Source organism: Herpailurus yagouaroundi, unplaced genomic scaffold (assembly GCF_014898765.1).
Source record: "Herpailurus yagouaroundi ecotype Mexico unplaced genomic scaffold, PumYag 222, whole genome shotgun sequence".
NCBI classification, from domain to species: Eukaryota; Metazoa; Chordata; class Mammalia; order Carnivora; family Felidae; genus Herpailurus; species Herpailurus yagouaroundi.
Genome location: NW_024412453.1, coordinates 6,485,365 through 6,510,062, shown reverse-complemented (window position 1 = coordinate 6,510,062; position 24,698 = coordinate 6,485,365). Strand labels below are relative to the sequence as shown.

General features: G+C 44.9%; 1 long non-coding RNA gene across 1 annotated transcript; it reads right to left on the bottom strand.

Annotated features, from left to right (window-relative positions):
- Positions 1-768: 768 nt before the first annotated feature.
- LOC121019559 (uncharacterized) lies at positions 769-16,835 on the bottom strand. The gene is made up of 3 exons (XR_005785679.1): positions 16,707-16,835; positions 15,860-15,865; positions 769-779 (listed from the first exon to the last, which is right to left on the bottom strand). It is a non-coding gene; the product is annotated as an uncharacterized LOC121019559 (long non-coding RNA).
- Positions 16,836-24,698: the final 7,863 nt, after the last annotated feature.

Sequence of the window (24,698 nt, the reverse complement as noted above, 5' to 3'; positions counted from 1 at the left end):
GGAGGTGGCCTCAAGGGCTGCACAGTAAGTGTGTTTGCAAAGGCTGGTGTATTGCTCCACCGCCTAAGATCCCTGAAGCATCACTTGTTCCGCAACACCTGCATGGAGGGTCCCCATCAGCTGACCTTGCCCTCCAGCTTCTGAACACCTCACCCGCTCCCTCCTGCCAGCAGCCCGTGTTTGATGTGATCAGTGGATTTAAAGCATGGCTCAGGCCACAGGAACTTCCTTCTTTCATGGACAAGCGGAGCTCCAGCCTCCCAACAGCAGCTGGCCTGTCTCTTCCCAGCCCGACCATAGGAGTCTGGCTCTATTTGCAGGATTTGTGTATCAGCTTCAAAAGCGCCTGAGGTGGTGTCCACCCAGTGAGGGTCCTTGATCTGTTGCTGTGGTTTGCTGAGGCTTTCAAGGACAGGGTTGTGCTGGGGAGTAGAGAGGCTGATTTTCCTTTTGTCTGCAACTGAGTTCCTCATTCTTGCATGCTAATCACTCTGAGAATAAGTGGCTACCATTTGTCGTGTGGTCATTATGTGCCAGACCCTGTGCAGAACACTTCACCTGGAATACCTCCCTCGTCTTCCCTGGCTGCTGGTTGTCCTTACCCTGTTTCACCTTTTCCTTGTTCTATATAGCTAGTAACTGTATTCTAAAAACCTAGGGGCACCTGGGTGGCTCAGTCGGTTGAGCCTCTGACTTCTGCTCAGGTCATGATCTCACGTTTTGGGAGTTTGAGCCCTGCATCCGGCTTGTTGCTGTTGGTGCTAAGCCCTCTTCGGATCCTCTGTCTCCCACTCTCTCTTCCCTCCCTTACTTGTTCTCTGTCTCTCTCCCTCACTGTCTCTCTCTCTCTCAAAAATAAATAAAACATTTAAAAAATTCAAATAAATAAATAAATACCTAGAAAATGTGCCTGGCAAATGTAGTTACTCCGTCAGTATCGGTTGAATGAATAAATGAATAAGTATGTGTTAGGGTCTGTGCTAAGCTCATTATGTGTACTTTTATTTCGCTGAGATCTCACAGTAACCCTATGAGATAGACACAATTTTAATCCCTATGTTACAGAAGGGAAAATGTACTCAGAGAGGTCAAGTAACCACCCCAAAGCACACAGCCAATAAATGTCAGAGGAAGAATGAAAACTTAATTCTTCCTCTGGATCCTACACTATTGTCCTGTACTGTCTTCTGTATATAAAGATGTGTGTTCAGTATTTACACACAGATCTCTCCATGTCACACAGCCATCAGATATGTATCCTGTATAATATATACATGTGTAAATGTATCAGTCACATATTGGTGTGTAATAAACAGCCACAACAAACACAGTGAGTTATAAAAACAAGCATTTATTTCTTACACGTAGGTCTGTGGTTTGGCTGGGGAGACTCTGCTTCACACTGTGGGTTGCATGCAGGTCTGATCCCTCTGTTCGCTTCTGAGGCTGAGACTGGAGAAGCAGGGTTTTCCTGGCAAAAGCTGGCCACTTCCAAGGGGTGAGCAGAAATAATTGATGCTTTGTAAGGCCTGAGTTGGAAACTGTCAGTACATGGTCGGTTCTGCCTGTGTTCCCTTGGCCAAAGCAAGCCCAACATTAATGGGGCAGGGACTTATGTTCCTCCCATGGTGGAACGAGTGGGAAGGTGTAAATATTTGCTCACCAGTAACGTATGCCAGTTTATCGTATTTGGGATGCCTCTGTATTTTTTGCTCCCGTGAACCTAGCTTCCGTGAAGAGCTCTGTTCTCCTTACTTCTCCTGGGCATTAGTTTCCTTGTTTAAAAAAATGAAGTGCACATTACTAGCTGCTGTTCAGAGTTAAGTTTTGCTATTTCTTTGAGTGAGGCTGGCACACACTTGAGCTACCACATGTAAGAAAGTGACATCGACAAGGTCTTGCACCCTGCAGCCAGATTTCCTGGGTCTCCGTGATTCCCTGGGTAACCTTGGAGAAACCTCAGTTTTGAGGAAAGCGGGGAGGGAACATGCAGCTACCGTATTGGGCACTGAGGATTAAGGGAGGAGGCGCGTGTACAGGATTAGCCCAGCCCTGGTTCCAGAGTGCACCCGGCCCGTGTTAGCTGTCCTTAGTAGCAGTAGTTAGTGCTCCTTTTCGACAAAACCAGACAGCCCAAGCTGTGCTGATGCCGCTCAAGGCCACTCTTGCAGCCTGTCACCCCTGGCTCCCAGCCTGCGTTCCCAGCTCAATCCCTCTCCCAGTTACAAGCCCAACCTTTCCTTCTGGACTTGGCCTTGGGGTTGGGGCCTCCTGCTTTGGCTTGATTCACTTCTACAGAAGTGTTTGGTGCCATCTTGGTGATTTGCGCCTCTTCGGCTTCCCTGCCTGGTCAGACCCTTGGAGCACAGGCCTGGCCCCAGTCCGGTCGTCCCAGTTTGTGGAGGCATCAGAGACTGGTTGTGCAGTTTCGGTGAGAGAACGGGTGACGGCAGAACCTTCAGATGGCCACAGACAGCAGCCCGGATGCGTGGGAGTCAAGGGTGGTGTTCTTTGTACCTGAAACCTCCCCCGCCCCACCCCCCAGGAGCTGTCAAGCCTAGAATCTTTGTAATTTAGGCAGTCTGTTTGTAATGGTCTCAAGAAAATCCATTCTGCCTACAAATGTGGTGACCTTTAATTTTTTTTTTCGGAATTTTCCAAGATGCACATTGACTCTTGCTGTCAACGTAGAAGGCTCTAATGCCGCCTGGGGCATTTAGATTGCATTTGCCAATCGCTGACTGCTGTAGCCAATTTGTTCCTGATCTCAAGGTCGATTTTGAATAATTTTAGCTGGGCTAAGTCTCTTGCATTGAATAACTTAGAGATAAACTATTAAGGGAGAGACAGGAGAGGCTATGGGTCTGTTTTCTCTTTTGCAAACATTCTTTGATTTGGGTGAAAAAGAAGGGTCCTAGCTTTGCCATTCATGCCTAGGTGGCCTCAAGGGAGAAGGGAGTAGAGGAGTACCAAGTACCCAGTAGGAGCAGACACCATGCTAGCCACTTTGCCCTTGGCAGCCGTTTAAGCTACCTTGTTTGGTGAACCTTGGGATCTCTACCATACCGATGAGGAAACCGAGGTTAAGGAACGTTCGGGACTGGGCCAAGATCTGATTCCATAGCTCAGGTTCTGCCCCTGTGAGTGTTCTTCAGCAACACCCAAATCAGAATACAGCAGACTGCACTGAAATTTGCTGTGTCCCCTCTTCTGTTGCCTTTTCCTTTGGATTAGCCCCTCCATGTCTGAGACAGTGTCTGGTTCACCTTCGTTTCCCTGGTAGGGGGGCTCTATTCCTGGCATGGCATTGGCATCTTTGATCCCATAGTGTAGACCTAGAAGTGAGCACGGTGCAGCCTGGTGTGTAACACATAGCTTTTGAAGTGCATGTGTGACTGAGTTAAGGCTCCTTCCGCCGTCTGAAACAGGGATTTGGGTGGGTGTGGCTTCCTGAGGGAGAGAGAGAGGGTGGGGAAGGAGCATGAGCCCAGGGCCCTGGTCTGAATGTCTGTTGTCGAATTCCTATGTTGACTCTTACCCACCCAAACTGGTATTAGGAGGTGGGGCCTTTGGGAGGTGATTAGGTCAGGAGGTGGGGCCCTTATGCATGGGATTAGTGCCTTTATAAAAGGGACCCCAGACAGTTCTCTCCTCCTTTCTGCTCTGTGAGGTTAGAGCTGGAAGGTGTTAAGTGTGAACCAGGAAGCAGGTTCTTACCAGACACTGAGTCTGCTTGCTCCTTGATCTTGGACTTGCAGGCTTCGGAACTGTGAGCAGTAATTTTCAGTGTTTTATAAGCCACCTGGTCTGTGGTCTTTCGTTACAGCAACCCAAGCAGACTAGGACACTCGATGCAGAGACTGAGACACAGTTGAGGTAAAGTCCTTTGACTGAGGTCACATAGCTTCTAAGGGGCAGGGCTGGGATTCTAGTTCAGGCAGTTTGGCCTTTGAGCCTCCAGATGAAAGGGGTCCTTTGGGACTGTTTTGATGATGGGACATCTTTTTTTTTTTTTTTCCATTCTTAGTTCCTTGCATTAGCCATCTTCTCTATTGTCTCTGAGCCTTTGCATATTGTATTTTCTGTGCTGGAAATACTTTTTCCCTCTTTAGCCAAATCTGCTCTGGTTCATCCTTTGAGTTTGAGCTTAGATTTAGCCTCTTCCAGGAAGCTCTCCAGGTTATCTCCTCCCACTTGTACTTTCCCCAGTCAAAGCATCTGTTAGGATCTAATGCAATTGCCTGGTTGCTTTACTGCCTCCCCTACTAATCTGTGGCTCCAGGGTGATGGAGATTTTACTTGTCTCATCTACCATTTTAACCCCAGCCCCCAGCATTTTGTCTAGCAGATAGTAGGTACTCGATAAATATTTATTCAATGACTGAAGGAGCATTTCAGATTCAAAACTGAATACGTTGGAGCCTTACAAAAGGTATTATTCCGTTGAATTAAAAATACACGGACTAAATTCTTTCTGGGAAGATTTTATAACCAAGTGCACAGACCCGGCTGGCTAGAGTCTACCAGAGCCTGTGAACAGAGCTACCTTCCTCCGTCACGCTACCTGGGAGGGCCCAGGAATTAAACCCGGTTCAGTTATAGAGGCCAAGAGTTCTTCAGAGACTCTTCTGACATTTTTATTTAATTGCTGCTCAGTTCATTTATTTAAAGTAACGAATTTTTTTCTTTTCATTATGAAAGTAAGAGAATCCCATTGCTGAAAATTTGGGAAACACAGAAGAGAAACCCACCCTCTGTCATTTGGTGAGGTACATCTCTTTATGTCTTCCCCTCCCCTATATATATGTTTTCTTTCTGTCCTTATTAAACGTATTTCCAACCATACCATGGATATAGTTAATAGAGTTTTGTATCCACTACCCTTTTTATTTTTCAGTTAGCAAAATGAGATTTTCTTCAGGTTTAATTACATAGCTTTAAAAATAACCATCCCTACTTTTTCTCATTTTCTCCCCCTTTAAATTTTTTATCAAAGTAATATGTACACATAGTAAAAAGTACAAGAACGGAAGGGCTCCTAATGAAAGCAGCAGTTCCTGGCCCCTTCTCTGCTCTTTCCCCTCCCCGAGTCCTGTCTCCCAGAGGCATTTGCTGGAAATGTTTCCATTTTTAGGACTTCTGGTACTTATCTCTGTAACTCCAAATAAGATGCTTATGCAGCTGTTTCTTGATTTATCAATTTAAGACATTTTCTATTGACTCTCTGCCACAGAAGGTGAGGATTCAGCATATTGACGTTGTTTTTGTCTCCCCCTTTTCCTCCACATTTTTTATTTGAAAAAAAGTAATAACATGCATGTGGAAAATCAGGCCAACAGAACGGAGGGATCCCTCCTACCTTGATGCTTCAGTCTTCATTCCATCCCTACCCCCAGTTTCCTGTGTGTGCCTGTGTGCGTGCGTGTGTGTGTTTGTGTGTGTGCGTGTGTGTGCATGCCTCCATGTGTGTGTCTGGAGACTGCAGGTGGCTGCAAAGTCTTTGACACTTCACTGTTAAGAAGTGGAATCTGTCTGCCCTCCTCTTGAGCCTGGGCTGGCCTATGACTGCTTTAACTAGCAATGCCAGAGAAGCGATACCACACTGGCTCTGCTCTTAGCCTTTAAGTGGGCTTCCAGCTTCTTGGGACTCTCCGTCTTCAAGTCCTGAGCCACCGTGTAAGAAGTCCAAGGATCCTGCTGGAGAGAGACATGTGCAGAGACCCCGAGATGACACGAGCGGGAGGACGGTTCTGTGGAACCCAGCTTCTAAGTATACCCACCAAGGCCCCTAGCATGTCACCAGAGCTGTTTGGCCCCTTCACAGCGGCCTGGAAGTCAGCTAAATACCAATAATGACACCACTGGACAGCATGTAGGCCGGAGGACTTGCCCAGCTGGGTCCTGTTTGTGATCCTGACTCTCACAGTCATGATGTAATAACCATGGTTGTTGTTTTAAGCCAGTAAGTTTGGGGATTAACCAGAACATATCTTTCCAAAGATCCTCCATATGTCACAGATTTGGGGAGGAGTTGTCTCTGCCTGGCAGTAGAGCATGTTGGGGGCTGTGTCATCCCGAGGGTGGAAGAGTGATGGCTTGAGGAAAGTGGGGCAGAGAAGGAGAGGAAGCCAGTGCAAGGTGGTGCCTGTGACTGAATGGGCCACAGCCTTATGGAAACACAGCTCGCCCCATGGGACATCGCTAGGGAGACTCTTTGGAGTTTCTATATCTCAGCACTGTCCCTCGTGAGGGGGAAGGGGAGTCATTTATGTGCCAGCTCCCTCCTGCCTCTTGTGTTTTATAGGTCAAAGCATGCCCCCTCCCTGTACTTTGGAGTTTGGTCACCCAGCCCCGCCTGGCAGCTCTGAGGTGTGATGGAGGCCAGCCCTTGCCCCCACCCATGAAAGACCGAGTAATTTTTGATTGGATGCCAGACACTGAATTTTACCCTGTTGGCTCCTGGATGTTTTTGTGCCTGGAAGTGTCCTATATGCTGACGATACAGCATTGAACAAAACTAACAGCCTCACCTTTGCTGAACTTTCATGCTGGTGTGGGAAGACAGTGAATAAACAACGAGCACATTTCACATTTGCTATTATTATCCTGTCACATACGTATGTTTGTGAATAATACCAACCCTAGCAGCCATCATTTTTAGTGGTTGCATAATATTTGAATGAATGGTTGTATCACTGTTTAATGGTGCATTTCCTTGTTGACGGTTTATCAAATTACTTTCTCCAGTTGGAACCATCAAAAAGCTTAGAGGCTTAGGATTCTAAGTCCACCATACAGAGGTTAAGAGTTCATTCTGAGGTCTATTGGGGGAGCAGCCACTCCTACACCTGGGACCAAAGATTTTTCTTTCTTGACCAGACGGCTAGAATTGACAGCCTTGAACTATCCTACCGGATAAGCCCCTAGGCAGCAAAAGAGATGTGGAGGATTTTAGGATGGAGTAAAGAACCTAGATGCTCCCTTTTAGAAAGTCTTCAGCTCCTTGACTGAAACCTGTGCTCCAGTCTAATTAGTCATCCAGGCCTCGAGTCAAGGTCTTTGATATCTTCACAATTCATAGTTTCCCCTTTGATCCCATGGCCTCCGGATTCATTTGGCCTCCATTTTGCATGTTGACTTTGAGTGGAGCCTTTTTGTCCCCTGTTCATCGATCTCCAGTCTCGGATGATAATTATGTTGTAGGAATCGGAGGATGTGGTAGGCACTGCTGGTTCCTGGCGCACATGTTCTTGGTATTCACTCTTCATACCCCAGGCACCTGCAGTGGTGCCTGGGGCTTTCTCCAGTGAGGCCTTTGTGGGACAGGCTGGAAGTGCAGAGAAATACACGTGCAAGAGAGTATCCCCCAACCAGAGGGGGTAGTTGTCTTCCTCACCTCTAAGATGAGGTCTGCTCTGTGCTGGCTCCCAGAAGCCCCCAGGGGGACCGAGCTCCACTTGTCCATATTAATCCAACACATCGTGGATTGGCTTCTTTCCCTTCCCTGTCTCACTTCTCCACTGTCATGCCCGTGTTTCTTGGGATTACTTCCTAGGTAAACCCCTTGCTTTCAAATCCTTCTCTTAGGATCTGCTTCTGGTGAAACCTACCTAAAACAATGAAGAATGTGAGGAACGATGAAGGTATATGTAACACAGGGGATCCAACCTAATGTTGTCAAATGGTGAAGCTTGACCTCCTTGAGCCAGTAACTTTTCTAAGGTGAGATTTGAAGGATGAGTATGAATTAGCTAAGCAAAACAGGCATGGGAGAATAACATAGGGAAAATGTTCCAGGCCTAGAGAACGGCATGTGTGAAGGTCCTGGGGCAGGCATGGCCAGAATGCATACAGTGAGGCTGAGTGTGGCAGCCGTGTTGGGAAATCGTATGGTTTAAAGGCAAATTTGGGTCCCTGCTTTACATGTCTTTTCTCCTTCATTTTGGTTCTCTGTCTATACACTTTTTTGAACCCTACTATGGTCTGGCTTCATTTAAATGCATCTGAAATGAAATCTCTAATGTTAACAGTGTTGTCAGATGCAAAGCCCTCATTTCTCTTTGGTTCTTTTTCACAGAATGCTATCTATGAATTTCTGGGGAGGATATGAGGATTGTGATTGTTTTGATGGTTTTTTCTTTGTATGACCACATTATGTTAATTTCCTCATTGTCTTAGGGTATGAGAACATAAAAGCAATAACTCATTTATATGAAGACTGAATGTGCTGAGAGGTTGTCATGGAAACCAGGGGGAAATATTCACATTGGCTTGAGTAAATTGAATAACCCCTGTTAAAAGATTGAACACAGAACTTATTTACCCAGTTGTGTGGTGTATGGAAAAGATGAGAAAACCAACAAGATAAATGAGATTTTTTTTTTTTTTTTTTTTTTTTTTGGTGGGAGGAGGTGTGAGGATGAAGAGGGCGGGTGAATGCTAGGGATGTGTTATTTTTATTGAAAGAGTCATTCCCCTTCTGAAGACTGTGTTTTTGTTGCTAAATGGGAGCGGGGTCACTGGGTGGTTAGGGAAGGGCAGGTGGAAGGGAAGTGGTGTGATGAAATTGCTTCCAGGCAAGATGAGCTGAGGGTGCTGCAGTGTCCTGAGGCCAGATCCCAGTGTGTTTTTGCCCCTTGGAGCATCCCCTGGAGAGTCCTGGTCAGAGCAGTTGAACAGACACAAACATTTTCAGCATTTTTTCCTTTGCTTTTGGCATAGTTGTTTACTGTGTTTCAAGCTGGTTTTCCAAAAACGCCAGTTCTGTTGCTTTTTATTTTTTAAAGCAAAATGCTTCAGCTCTTCCCAAATAACTGCTAAAGGAAAGGATGTGAAGGACACGTGAGGAAGCAGTCATGGACGATGCCATCGTCACTGGTGATGAAGCGGCAGGCAGGGTGCAGGGAGCTCCCTGAGCCTGGGGTGCAGCCTCCTGCACATGGTTATGTCCTCAGGTGGGCGGGGGCGTGTGACAGCTGCCGCTTTGAGGGTTGTCTGGGGCCAGCTTAGGGATCAGGTCCTGGGCTCCCGAAGGCCCTGACGGGAGTTCTTGAGGGCCACCTTGGTGTCGCATCTGTATCTCACCGTGTGAGATGCTTGTGAAGGGCAGGTTTCTCAGCAGAAGCTTCCACACCTGAGCACCACGGTCCTGCCTCCTGACTATATCTCTCCCTTCTTGGGTCGGCTTCCTGACCGTTTCTGGGAGTAGGTAATGCATGAGCCCCACTGAGGTAGGTTGATTGCAAAGTATGTCCCATTGATTTTCCTGCTTGGATTCACACTGTCTCTGTCTGTTTGGGCTGCTTTCCTACATTGCCACAGACCAGGTGGCTTGTAAACAACAGAAACTCACATCTTGTTGTGTCCTCATGTGGTGGGAAGGGCGAGAGGGCTGTCTGGAGTCCCATTTTTCAGTTATTTATATATGTGTATTTTTAGTAAGAATTGTATATGTTTAAGGTGTGCAACATGATTTGATATCCATGTACATAGTGGAATGATGATTACAGTCAAGCTTATTAACATTTAGTCTCCTCACATAGTGACTTGTGTGTGTGTGTGTGTGTGTGTGTGTGTGTGTGTATGTGGTGAATGTACCTGAAATCTGTTCTGTTACCAGGTTTCCAGTGTTGAGTGCATTATTATTCATGGTAGTCATCATGCTGTACATGAGGTCTCCAGAACTACAGAACTACAGCTTTGTACTCTTTGACCACCATCTTCCCATTTCCCCTACCCTCCCTGCACGTGGTAACCAAAGTCTTTTGAAAATGATGACATGAATTTGATATTGACAAAGGATCCTCCTCTAGTATTATCTCCGTCTTGTGTGTGTGTGTGTGGGGGGGGGGATGGTGGAGAGACAGAAGCCCACAGAAACAAAGTGCTTTGCTCAGGGTTGTGCAGCTCAGATATGGCAGAATCAGAACCACAACCCCTGGTTCTTACCAAGACTCCACATGGCATTTACCGCAGCAACATTTAATTAGGAAAAAATTGGAAAGACCCTGAATGTCCAACCAAAGAGGAATAGCTAACACCAAAGGGGAATTAGCTAATAGCTAATACAGATCTCTATGATTCTGCTATGCAAGGGACTGTTATGGATTATAAATAATATACATGAAGCATAACAACATAAGACAGCACTCATCTTGTAATATACAATGGGGAAAGAGAGAAACGACAACCATGTAAATTAAATGCATGAAATAAAAAAAGAAGAAAATGCACATAAAATAAGAGTTGTCTCTAGATAGTGTGTCAGTTCAGGTCCTCCGAGAAGAAGGCACCACAGGAATTAACCGTGCAAGAAATATACTGGAAGAGTACCTAGGGAGGACAGTGGAGAGGGAGCGGAGGTAGGGCAAGGAGAGCCTTCAGGCTGTGATGCAGGTCTGATACTTTGAAAGGAGAGGGGGAAGGAAGGGGGGCGGGTTCAGCATTGTTCTGAGAAAGTTTCAGCCAGTCCAGTAGGCATTTCCTGAGACAAAGCTATCTGTTGGACAAATCAGAATAGAATAGCCTGTTTCTAGCCCTCCTGGTGTGCTCACTCACTGGCTGGGAAAAGCCCTGGAAAGTGTGGCCCTGCGCGAACACTATGGTGGGTCCAGAGGTGCAGCAGCTGGAGACTGTTGGTTAGCTTTGCTTCCAAGAGTCAGTTCCCCTGAAAAGAAGGTCTGAGCAGGGAAACTGCGGCTGCCGGCTGCTGGTGCATTATTACAGCAGAAAAAAGCATTTGGTGAAGGCACATCACAGTGGTCTTGAGAAGCTGGTCTTTGGGCTGCCTGTGTCCACAAATACAGGCTGGCCTCATTAGCACCCATAGCTTCCTGTTTTGTGCCCCACGGTGTGCTCAGTCATTTGGGCAGAAGGGACCGGCCCATCCATCTCCCACAACAGGAAATTGTAACAGTTGCCACAAAACGAAGGGAAGGCCTTTGCCAAGTTAATCTTCTCTAATTTACTGCTTGCACCGTATCCATTTTGGAGGAGACACTCAGTAGTATTGAATGGTCTAATGTTTTTAGAAAATGATTTTTGGTGAGCACGGCAGTAGAGGAAGGTAATTAAGGTCAGGAACGGGGCCTTGAGCCCCCTCCCTGTGGTTTTGAGGTCTCCCTAAATACTCTGTGGTCGAAAGCTCCATGAAGGAAGGAACTTGCTGACTGCTGAATATCCTTCACCTCAACCAATGCCTGGCTGTCAGTAAGTACTCAGTACATGGTTTCTTAAATTAACAGAAGGGTTAAAAGGGAAGCAAACGAATGATATGCAGAGTCTGTGTACCTCTTAATCAGTAAACATCGAGACTCTGTTGAGCTTGGTCCTGCTAGACACTGTCCCTGCCCACCTCCACCCCCAGCAAGGCTTGTGACAGGGCCACGGGGTGCCCAGATTAAATGTTCTTTTGGTGTGTCTCTCAGGGTGTTTCCAGATGGGATTAGCATTGGAATCAGTGGGCTCAGTAAAGTAATCGCCCTCCCCAGTGGGGGCGGGCCTGAATACCACAAAAGGTGGAGGAAAGGAATTGCCCCCTTTTTTCTGCTCCACTGCTTGAGCTGGGACATCATCATATTCTGTTCTTGGACTGGGGTTAACACTACCAGCTTCCCTGGTCCTCAGGCCTTCGGACTCAGGCTCACTGACACCACTGGACTTCCTGGGTCTCCATCTTGCAGACAGTGGACTGTGGGACTTCTTAGCCTCCATAATCGTGTGATCCAGTTCTGCATAATCAATCTCTCTGTTGCTCCCTTGGGGGATTTTGATGAGGAATTGCATAATTATAATCTATGTATAATATTGGTACCCAAGAAAAGTGTTTCTTCACAGTCATCCTCTTGTACCCCATCACCTTGTCATTTCTTTGGGATCTAATGTCAATAGTTGTTCATCTCCAGCCCGACTTCTTGGCCATACCTGCTAGAGTTTGGTAGTTTTTAATGTATTCCACATTCCTTGGGCATCAAGACCTCCAGGCATAGCTCTAGGTATGGAGGAACTATGAATAAGGTAGTGATCAGATCATCTGTTGCTGCATAAAAAAACCCAACCTGCTCACATGATAGCTGGAGACAAATATTTGGCATTATTACTCGTGACTCTGTTGACTGAAAAGTCGGTGGTTCTCTGGGGTGGAGACATCTGAGGTCTTGACGGGGCTGGCCATTCAGGATGGCTCAAACACATGGCTGGCAGTTGAGATTGGCTGTTGGCCGGGAGTTCAGATGGTACTGTTGCCTGGGGCACTTTCATGTGGCCTCATCATGCACTTTGGATTTCTCATAGCATAGTGGCTGGGTTCCAAGAGTGAGTGTACCTAGGGATAGGAAGTAGCAGCTGACCGTCTTTTAAAACCTGGATTAGAAACTAGAACAGTGTGATTTTCACTCTGTTCTATCGGTCAAAGCAATCACAAGGTTCATGAGTCAAGGGAAAGGATGTAGATCCCTCTTTTAATAGGAGGAGTGTCAAAATATGTGGCTATATGAAAATGGCTACAGATGGCCTCAGCTGTTGAGGAGTGCATAGAGTTAATACAGAGATAGTGATGGTAATATAGAGATAGTGGTAATAGTGATAGAATTATTTAGAGATAGCAGGCTGAACAGTAGCCACCCAGAGATATCAGGTTATAATCCCTGGAACCTGTAAATATCACCATATGAGGAAAAAGAGTCCATAGGTGTGATGAAGTTAAGGATATTGAATCGGGAGATTATTCCAGATTATCTGAGTGGGGCATTAATCTGTTTATAGTTGTCCTCATAAGAGAAAGGCAGAGGGAGATTGCACACACGGAAGTGGACAAGGAAATATGAAGACAGATTGGCATGATACAGCCACAAGCAAAGGAATGCCACACCCACCAGAAGCTGGAAGAGGCAAGAATGAGTTCCTCCTGGAGCTTCTGGGGGCATAGCCCCACTGCCACTTTGATGTCAGCTCACTGAAACCGCTTTCTGTCTTCTGGCCTTTGGAATTGGGAGAGAACACATTTCTGTTGTTTTAAACCACTGAGTTTGCCGTGGTTTCGTAACAGCAGCCTCAAGAAACGAATACAAAACCAGACAATGATGAGGGAGTGTGAAGAGTGTTAAGAAAGAGAGAAATGCATAGGTGTGACCTGAGACCCAGTCCAGTGGGGAGAGAAGATGGCAGGAAATGCTTCTTCAAGACACGATTCCTCTTCGTCCTTAGGAAGTATGGCATGGGGCTGGGGTGGCTGAGTTCTGGGGCCATCCTCTTCTGTTTGCATCTCAACTGTGCCATTCACTAGGTGTGTTTTTAGGTTGTTGTGAAGCTTCAGTGAGCAGATTGAAACTTGTAAATGCTTGGCATGTAGCAAGCACTTTTAAAAAGCTGTCTGTTATTATCATGATTTACTCTGGGATTTGGTGAACGATATAGTTCTTCTGATTCCTCTTTTAGCCACGATCTCTGTCTCTTTCTGGCTACTTTTTCTAGTGGGCAAGACTGATCATTTCACTTCCTGTGTGTCTTATACTTCCCAGTTAATGGTCAAGGTGCTCTTCCCTGTCCAAGAGAGCCCAGCGACGATAACCCGAGGGGTCAAGACTTAGGACATCCTCCTTGTCTATTTTCCTAGTATTGGAGGCTTTATCTCTGCACTCAGTTAAATCCTCAGGACACTAGGTACCAGATCTTCGGGAAATCCTTCACTGAACACGCCTTAACCATGTTCCTAGACTTTTTATCATGTGTAATGAAGTAGGACACATGTATAGTGAAGTGAACAAACCCTAAGTGTTTAGCTTGATAAATGTTTGCATAGATGTGGACCTGTAACTGCCATGTCGATCTAGAACACTTTAAGTGAGCCCAGGAAGCTCACTTGAGCCCCTTGCCAATCAATATCTCTCAGAGATAACTACTCTTCTGATTTCTTTCACTTAGTGGATTTGTCTGTTCTTGAAGTGCGTATAAATGGAGTCATACTCTATGCATTTTTGTGTGTGCCTCTGGCTTCCTTTGTTCAACATATTTCTGAGGTAAGTTCAGTCATTTCTTGCCCATAGCCCTGCTTTGTTTTTTCACAGTGTATCGTTCCACTCTGTAAACAAACCACAGGTAATGGACATTGGGCTGTTTTCAGTCTGTGGCAATTACCAATAAAGCCACTATAAACGTTCTTGTATTAAGCCTTCTGGTAGATATATGCGCTAATTTCTGTTACGTATGTACTCAGATGTGAAAGTGATGGGTTACAGGGTGTACATATATGCAGCTTTGGGTAGGTATAGCCCAACAGTTTTCCACAGTGGTTATACCAAGCTATAGTTCTGCCAGAGACGTATGCGAGTTCCGGTTGCCCTGCTTCGTTGTCAGCATTTGATACTGATATCCACTTGACCCAGCAACACCTGCTGAAAAGACCATCTTTACTCTCTGAATCACAGTGATGTCTTTGTCACACATTTTCTGGACTTCCTCTTCTGTTAGACTGTCTACCCTTGTGCCATTTTACTGTAAGTTTATTAAAGCTTTACACTGAATGTTGATACTTGGCAGCATAAGTCTTTAGCTTTGTTTTCCTACAAGATGGCCTTGCCTATTTTTGGTTCTTAGCCTTTTCATATTAATTTGAGACTCATTTTGTCAATTTCTCCAAAAAGCAGCTGGTATTTTGAGTGGGATGGCATTGATTCTATAGATAACTGGGGAGAATGTCCGCCTTAACAATATTGAGTTTTCTAGTTAATGAACTCTCTGTTCCTTGTAGCCATTTATTTCAGTCTTTAATCTCTTTCAGAAGTATTTTGTACTTTGTAGTACCTGACCTATTACCTGTTTTTTTTTCTTTTTTGTTTTTTTTTTTCTTTGATCAACTGGTAAGATTAATGGGTGGACATGAACTTTATGAACTGTGAAATGCGGTACCCATTATCAACCCGGGGAGAACATGTTTGTGTTTGATTTTAATAAAGTCACCTTCACATCCCCATTTAGTTTGCACTGATGGCTCAGAGTTCCATAATCGAGCTATCTAGAGCCTCTAAGATCTTTCCTGAATATCCAAGTCAGTCTGGGCTTGTTCTTCACTGCTCTTATGTCCAGGGTGACCTTTTCTACTTTACCTTTCTTTTGGAAAGTTGCTATCCATTGTTCACATCCACTGACCTATACATTTGTGTATTGAAACAGCATTTACTGAACACCTGCTGTTGAGTGCATGCTGGTTGTCTACCCTCAACAGTCTTTTCTCATTCTTCTTTGTTGACAGTTCCCTCATTTTGTTCGTGTGCCAGTTGTTTGTACGCCCAGAGAAGGTGGGCTCCTTCCTTCCCCGTGCTCCAGGGCTTGGGCCTCAAGTGGCCTCATCCAGGCATGCTTATCCTGTTTGTTTTTGGCATTGACGTGTTCTGTGTTCTTGGCAACGAGCTGTAAGGATCATAACCCCAGTGCCATGACATTACTGACTTAACTTACCTGGACCACCTGAGCTTTTGTGGAAGGTATAACAAAACTGTGTCATGTAAATCACTTTAAATTTTTTTTTAATGTTTATTTTTGAGAGGAAGGGAGGGGCAGGGAGAAAGGGAGACATAATCCAAAGCAGGCCCCAGGCTCCAAGCTGATGTCAGCACAGAGCCTGATTCGGGCTCAAACCCATGAATCATGAGATCATGACCTGAACTGAAGTCGGACGCTTAACTTACTGAGCCACCCAGGCGCCCATAAATCACTTTTAATTCACCAGTCTGTTACTTGCAGCCAAAAGTACCTTAAGCAACTGCCTTAGTTGAAAGCAGACTTTGAGGCAAGGATTCGAGTGGAAATAATCTGTGAAGCTACGGACGATGGGGTGAGAGGACAGGCTGGGAGGGAAGGGAACTGAAAACTAGTATATTAACAAGGTTCTTACCACTGTGGGCATCAAAGAGTTTAATCTCTCTGGTTAACTCTGGAAAATGGCATAGAACAGGAGTTTACAAACCATAGCCCATGGCAAATCTGGCTTGCCATCTGTTTTTGTAAACTTTCTCTGGATGCATTGACTCCAGTTCATGTCTGTATTGTTTATGGCTGCTTTTGCACTACAGCAGCAGAGTTGAGTAGTTCTGAGCGGCCAGAAAGCCTAAAATATTTACTCTCTGGCCTAGTGCACAAAAAATTGGCTGGCTCCAGTATAGAACATGCATTCCAGAGGTATCTCACCTGAGGAGCAAAGGAACTGAGGTATTTTTACACCCCTCCAGTCACTGGGTGAACCCCTCCCCCAGGGGTGTATCAGTTCCCCAGTGCTTCTAACGTGCCATATGCACAGGCGTAGTGGGCCCTGGCCACCATCAGTGGGTTCTGCTTCAAGCAAAGAGGTGCAGATATTAGCTGTTGACACCTGGGCAAGCGTGGACACTAATGGTAAGATCCAGGATGGGCTGTGCACTGATAGGGCTGCCATGCCAATGCACAGGACCCAGAGATGGCTGAGAAATGTTCCTGACCTCTGGCGTCACATGTTTCCAGTGCAAGGTTGGCAACTGCCGAACATTTTATAACAAAGGAGAGTCATCCGGATGTCAGTCGTGATTTGTTTGATCCTCAAAAACTTAGGTGAAGTTTACTTTCACTAATTCCTGCTAATTCAGGGAGGAGGCTCTTCTGAGGGCCCCATTTGCTTCTTACCCTGGTCCTCCCCATGCAGTAGGGTCCTCTCTCTAAAGAGAAAAAATAAAAAAAACCCTCAAGGTAACCTGGCTATACACATATGTGACAACATCCCTCGTGACCTTGTAATATGAGACCACTTAATCAGACTGCATGTTTGTGTGTATTACCATATATGGGAGACAGAGACGTAGAAAATATATAAAAACTATGCCACGTGGTGTTCAGGGCTCAGTTCTGTGGGTACGAACCCAACTGAGCTGTGCTGGCAGGAATAAAGTTGCTTCCTAGAATAAAAAGCCTCGGTGTTGGATTCTCTGCGTGAGAATGCTGCTACACCCATGTTGTCTGTCTCATGTCTCACGTGAGCCCCAGTGCCTACAGGAAACCTGCTCACAGGGTGTGTGCGTTCATGGGACTCCATCGAAGACTGGCACATGTAGGCTTCTAGATCCTTCTTTTCTCTCCCCAGCTCTACCCCTCCCTCCTTTTCTTTGGGCACCCCAGAACCTTTCCTCTCTTATTACACAGGGTATCTCTTTCCAGTTTCCACTTCTAAATTTCCTTTCCTCTTTTTTTTTAATGTTTATTTATTTTTTGAGAGAGAGAGAGATAGAGCACAAGCAGGGGAGGGGCAAGAGAGAGAGGGAGACACAGAATCTGAAGCAGGCTCCAGGCTCTGAGCGGTCAGCACAGAGCCTGATGTGGGGCTCGAACCCACAAACCGTGAGATCATGACCTGAGCTGAAGTCTGGCGCTTAACCGACTGACCCACCCAGGCGCCCCTAAATTTCCTTTTCTAAACACACCCAGAGTCTCAGCAGAGCAAAGGATTCACTTTTGATCGAGTGGCGGGGGGTGGGTGGGGTGGGGTGGGGGAAGGATGCCAAGAAACAAACAAAGCTATTTTTAATGGTTTTCCCATAGACAAAAGCACGCATCTTATTTGCAGTATTGGGTGAGGCCCCTTTTGGAAACATTTTTGTATATTCTGTGATTCTGCCATATCCTCCAAGTTTTATCTCTTCCTTTGCCACATGGGTTTCAGGACTCACTCAGTCAAGTGATTGGAATACATCTTTGGCATGCTGTCCTTCAGTTTTTCTTTCTGAAGTAGAGACTGTACATCTCACCCAGTGTAATGTTAGACCGGTGGAGCAGGATATTATTACATTGGGTCAGCTCCTTGGAAGTGCTGTCTTGTCTTCATGATGGCTGACTAAATGTGGCATCTAAATGCAGTCTAGAGAGTTCCTGTCATATAAAAGGTCTTTGCTCTAAATGTTTTGGTGGGCAGGTGGGGAGGTAGTTGGAGTGAAGTGAGAAGTGATTAATACTAAACTGGAATCAGGTTCAGCAAATCCTGCAGGTGTGAATTGTGCTTGGAAATTCTCATCAGCAGAGGACTCAGTCTGGGGACCCGGTTGTTCCCTGTCCACAAGGAAAATGCTTGGTCAGTTTTATCCCCCATATGCAAGTAGAGAGTTCAGGAATCTCATTTTGGTTTTATAAAAATTGTTCTTCTTCATTCCTCTCAAATGATGTGATTTCTGTTTTTACTTCTAAATGAGCTAAGAAAAAAAAAAGATTAGAAAATTTAAATATTTATTTATTTTTAAAGTTTATTTCTTTATTTTGAGAGAGAGAGAGCAGGGAAGGGAGGGTAGAGGGCGGGGGAGAGAAGGTGAGAGAGAGAGAGAGAGAGAGAGAGAGAGAGCGAGAGATTGAGAGAGAGAGAGAGAAAGAGGAAGGGAGGGAATCCCAAGCAGGCTCTACACTCAGCACAGAGCCTGAACGGGGCTCGATCCCATGACCCTGGGTTCATGACCTGAGCCGAAATCAGGAGTCAGTGCCCAACTGACTGAGCCACCCAGGTGTCCCCAAATTTAAATATTTTAAATATTCTTGTATTCATTTCCATGAAGTCCCTTAACCCTCCCAGTCTGGTGTCAGCGTTTTGTCTTCTGACCCATCCTGTGTGTCTGCTATACTTATTCTGCATTTAAAATGACAGATTACTTTTACTTGGAATTCTTAGGTTTTAGAAAGAAATTTCTCTGTCACTTTAAGTCAAACAGTCAAAGAGGTTTTTCTTGTAGGATTTTATATCAGGTGGAACTGTTATAAACAGTGGGATCCAGGAACCCGAGTTTATTTTATTTTTTATTATCCCCAGCATTATCGAGATATAATTGACAAATAACATCATGTAAGTTTAAGGTGTACAATGTGATGATTTTGTATACTTATATCTTTAGAAATGATTATCACAATTAGGTTAGTTAGTACATCTAACATCTTACACAGTTACCTGTGTGTGTGTATGTGTGTATGTGAACATTTAAGAGCTACTCTCATAGCAGCTTGCAAATATACAATATAGTATCATTAACTAAATCATCATGCTGTGCATTAGATCCCCATAACTTACTCATAACTGGAAGTGTGTGCCCTTTGACCAACATCTCCCCATTTCTACCATCTCCCAGCCCCTGGTAGCCACTTTGTTTCTGTGAGTTCAGCTTTTTTTAGCTCCCACATGTAAATGAGATCAGACACTATTTGCCTTTCTCTGACTTATTTCACTTAGCATAATGCCCTTAATTTTATCCATGTTGTTGCAAAAGGCAGGATTCCTCCTTTTTTTGTTGGCTGAATAATATTTTGTGTGTGTGTGTGTGTGTGTGTGTGTGTGTGTGTGTATCACATTTTTTTATCCATTCATCTGTCATTGGACACTTAGATGGTGTCCGTATCTTGGTTTGTGTAAATAATGCCATAGTAAACCTGGGGGTGCAGATATTTCTTTGAGATAATAGCTCCATTCGGGATCCTGAGCTTAAAACACACCTCAGACAAGACTGGCTACACACTCTGACCAGGGCAAAATGACAATGTGGGGCTCCTTGTTAAAAAAATTAATAGGAATTTCAAGACACCAGCAGCAGAGTGGGGCCTTCTCAGCATGGGGCTGTGTGCAGCTATGGAGGCAGGCAGCTGGACCTCACCTCAGGAAACTGCTTTGTGACCCATGTTTTAAAAGATTCTGCCTCAGGTTCTTTGGCTGTGACCTGGACATGAATGAAGGGTTTATAACTGGCATGAGGTGTGGAATTTGATTTTGTTGTTGATGTGAATACACTGTGGAAGGTTTTTTGAATGCACTAATCCACCTCTTGTGATATATTTGCACATTGCTGTATACACAAGTGGTTTTGTTCCCCAGGGAACATTTGGAAATATCTGGAGCATTTTTGGTTGACATAACTGGGGGTGGGGAGGTGGCTGCTGCTGGCATCTCGTGGGTAGAGCCCAAGGATACAACTAAACCTCGTACAACACGCAGGACGGCCCCCCAACAAACAGAATTATCTGGCCCCAAATGCCATTAGTGTCCATGTTGATAAAATGTGCTGTACATTACATCCTGGGCTTGTACCCATTCTCTGGATGTGAAAACAGAGGCATGGGGGGGGGGCTAAGTACTTTTATTTATTATTTCTTTGTAGTAAAAAAATAAAAAATGAAAAAACATCTGGTTCCAGGAAGGAACAGTCAGATAATTTCTACAGACACATACAGTATAAGATAAAAATAACAAGGAAATCAGTAGAAATGTGTTTTCAAGGACACTCTGTAGACTGAGGACAAATATTCAGGCTTACATTTGTCCGCTGAGGTTAGCACTTGTGTGCCAGGCCAAGTCAACATCCTTTTAGTGGTGTCTTGTCTCCTTCCTAATTTAGAAGAGGCAAACCCACCTGCTGTCATGAAAAATACCTTCTAGAAGCTACTGGGTAATTGGGTGATATTTCTGGATTTGTCTCCCTGTCTAATGTACATCAGTTAAACTTTTGACTCTTCAGTGCTTTCTGGAGCAAGTAATAATCGGAAACTAAATCGACTTGGTTTTTTTCTCCCCCTTTGCCCCGTATTTGTAAAGATTAATCTTCAGTATCTATGAGTGCTGGGTGATTTGCAGAAACTGCAGCTGCTTTATCAATATCAACCTGGCCTCCATTGATCAAACCCTCATCTAGGCGTCTGCTGCTGTCTGCTGGAGACAGCCCAGGGACACGGAGGGAAGGGGGACGGCCGCTTCAGGAGGCCAATGCGCCTTGGAGCTTCTGCTCTTGTCTAAGATGATCTTGAGCGTCACGGGTGCCGTCAGTTAGAGAGGGGCCTTGAGGTTGGTGCTGCGGGTGAGTCGCTGTGTGGAAATAAATCTCGACTGTGGCAAATGCTAGTAAAGTGGTGGTTGAGCTGTCCTGGCTGGATAGTTTCTCTTCATCTCCCCGTCCTCTGTTCCCTCTGCCTGTGTCTGTGATCTCCGGTGGGCTTGCAAATAAGGTGATGCATCTCCATTTGGTTGGAGAGTTCTTTGTGTTTATCCAGAGGTAAAACAATACTCTCATATAAATGAGGTCGTGCTGTATTTGTTGTTCTGTGTCTGGCTTATTTCACATACCCTCCGGGTTCATCCACAGGATTTCCTTCTTTTAAAGGCTGAATAATATTCCATTGTATGTATGTACCACATTGTCTTTAACCATGCACCCGTCAGTGGGTCCTGAGGTTGTTGACTGTTGTGAATAGTGCTGCAGAAAACAAGGGATTGCAGGTTTTTCTTCAAGATCCTGATTTCAATTCCTTTGGATAAATGCCCAGAAGTAGGTATTATGGTAGCACTTTTTTTAGTTTTTTGAGTTGAGTACAAACTATGAGGAATAGTTTGTACTATTCCTCATATTAGAAGTACCATTTTACATTCCCACCAGCAGTGTACAAGAGTTTTTCTACATCCTCATCAACATTTACCTTTTTTTCCCCTTAAATAATAGCCATTGTAACAGGCATGAAGTGGTATCACACTGTAGCTTTGATTTACATTTCCCTGATGATTAAAAATGTTGAGTTCCTTCTCATATACTTTTTGGCCATTTGTACGTCTTCTTTGGAAATATGTCTGTTCAAGTCCTTTGCCCATTTAAAAAATTAGTTAATTGGTATTTTTGCTATTGAGTTGTATGAGTTCCTTATAGATTTTGGGTATTAACCCCTTATCAGGTGGATGGCTTGCAAATAATTTTTCGCATTCTTCAGGTTATCTTTTCATTTTGTTGACTGATTTGTTCTACAGAATGGGAGGTGATGGTCAAAGGGCATGAAGTTTCAGAGGTCGACTATGCAGTGTAGTGTCTATATCTAAATGTCTGTATATCTAAGTGTGTATATATCTATATGCACTTAGAAGTTATTAAGAGGATAGATCTTATGTTAAGTGTTCTTACTATACACAAAAATAGTATCAATAATTATAGCAAAGGGGATGAGAGGAAACTTTGGGAGGTGATGGGTATGTTTATGACCTTAGTGGTGGTGATAGTGTCACAGGTGTGTATTTATCCCCAGATTCATCGAGTTGTGCAAATTAAATATGTAGAGCTTTTTAGATGTCAGTTTTACCTCAATTAAATGGTTTAACAGAAAGTGATACCATGCTTATCCTTTTTTTTAATGTTTATTTTTATTTGAGGGAGAGAGAGAGAGAGAGAGAGAGAGATGGAGTATAAGCAGGACAGGGGTAGACAGAGGGTGACAGAATCTGAAGCAGGCTCCAGGCTCTGAGCTGTCAGCACAGAGCCCGATAAGGGGCTTGAACCCATAAGCTGTGAGATCATGACCTGAGCCGAAATTGGATGCTCAACAATTGAGCCACCCAGGCGCCCCCAGTGCTTATCCTTTTTTGAGCAGGCACTATATGTTGCTCACTTTACATAAACTAACTCTTAATTTTTTCATAGCAATTTATGGTGGCTCTATACTGCTTCTCTAATTCGATTTATAAGGCCCCAATAGATGAGATCTCTGTTCACTTTTGAAGTCTCATCATTCACTACCTTCTTTTTATCTATTCTATCCCAGCCACACTGAACTTTCTGTTGTTTGAATTGCCTTTGCTCACTTGCATCTTTGGGCCTTTGCATATGCTATCCTCTGGGCTTAGAATATTTCACTTTGATTCCCTCAACTCACCAATATCTTGTATGGGGCTTGCCTATGGCTGCAAATGTTGGAAGACTCTACTATAACCACATGGTTGGGCAGGGTTTCATTTGGCATGAACAATAATAAGCTCAGCAGTAGACAGGCCATGGCTGGCAGAGTGAATCGGTGACGCCATCCGGGACTCCAGCTTTCTCATCTTCCTGCTTCGTCATGCAGCTTCTATCTTTATGGTTGCAAAATGGTTGCTTTACCTTCAGGGATCACGTCAGCAGGCATGGAAGCTGAGGGAGGACAGAGTGTGCAGGTACAATCTGCCTTCCTTTCACAAGTCAGAACCATGCAGGGGTACTTTTATTCTAGTGGAGGAAGGCAGACGAGAAACAGCAAACCAAGTAAATAAGCTGTATAGTACTGTAGAAAGTGGCAATTGCCATGGAAAATGCAGAACTAGTAAAGGGGTTGGGGCATGCCGTTGGGGTGGCGGTGGCCAGGCTTGGTCTCACTGAGTTGGTGATTTTAGTATGAAGACTTGAAGATGAGGTAGCCAGCCAGTGTATCTGACAGAAAAGGATCCCCAGGCAGAGGGAATGGCCAGTGCAAATGCTCTGAGGCAGGAACCTTCTATGTTTACATAAGAAGAAGGCAGGGTGGGCTGTGTGGCTAGAAGAGAGTGGGAAGGAATTGAAGGTGATTAAGTCATCATGGGAGGAGCAGGTTTTGGGTGTCAGGAGCTTGGTTTTGACAATGTTATGCCTGAGCCACTCAGGAGTAGAGCTGGCATTTGGACCCCTGGCCTCCTAGCCCTTCCGATTTAGCCATTACCGCTGGTCAGGCAACAAGAAGGCCTGGGGCACAAACCTGCAGGGGTGTAGGAGAAGCTTTAGCTTTTCATGGGCAGACTTTTGGGCAACCACTTAGGCTGAGAGCAGAAGTGCTTTGGATTGAGTGATTTCATATGTGATCATTGTCTTTGTCACAAGCAGTAGTGGAGGCCTGCACATCACATCATCCTTATGAGGAACAAGGGCATGCTTTGGAGTCAGGTAGAGAGCTCAATTCAAATCCTGGCTCTGCTGCTTGTTAGTTGAGTCACTTTGGGTGAGTGATTTAACATCTCTGAGCTTCAGTTTCTTAATCTGTAAAATGGAGGCAATAATGGTATCCCTCCTTAAGGGTGGTGGAGAATGAAATGAACTAATGAATGCACATGGCTTACATGGTACAGGTCCATAGGGACAGTCATAGCAGTGGAGTGGGAGACACCAAAGGAAGCCACAGAAAAGGTGGGGCTACTAAAGGGAAACGAATGTCCTCCCCCATCATGAGGTGATGAATGCATGAAGAACAGATGTCTTGCTTATCCCAGAAGGTCCACACTTCCCTAGAGAGGCCTCATACCCACAGAAACTGAGGAGTGAGTCTTCACCAGCCACACTGACTTCCCAGCCTCATAGGACCTGACATTTTCCAGCTGCCAACCTTTGCACGTCATGCCCCTCATTGGAAGTGTCCTTCCTGTTCTTTGATGCCTGGATGTCTTTTCTTTTAGGACCCAGCTCAGATTTCTTCCCTTTAACATGCCTTTTGTAATTATTCCAGTCTGTAGGATGCTGTTTTGTCCAGATCCCTTCTGTGCTGCCTGCTGGGACCGATAGACACACCAAGAGCAAAACTTGGAGGCAAGGGCTGGGGAGGGGCTGTGGACCGCTCATGGGATGATGGCAGGGATCACCACAAGATGGCGCATTTGAGCCATTACTGTTGGGGCACCCTCCAGCCAACATGGTTGTTCTGTTTTCATTCTCTTTCTCTTTCTTTCTTTCTTTTTAAAAATATTTTATTTTATTTTTTGGTTTTCTTTTTTCATATAAAATATAATTTATTGTCAGATTGGTTTCCATACAACACCCAGTGTTCATCCCAACAGGTACCCTCCTCAATGCCCATCACACACTTTCTCCTCCCTCCCACCCCCCATCAACCCTCAGTTTATTCTCAGTTTTTAAAAAGAGTCTCTTATGGTTTGCCTCCTTCCCTGTCTGTAACTTTTTTTCCCC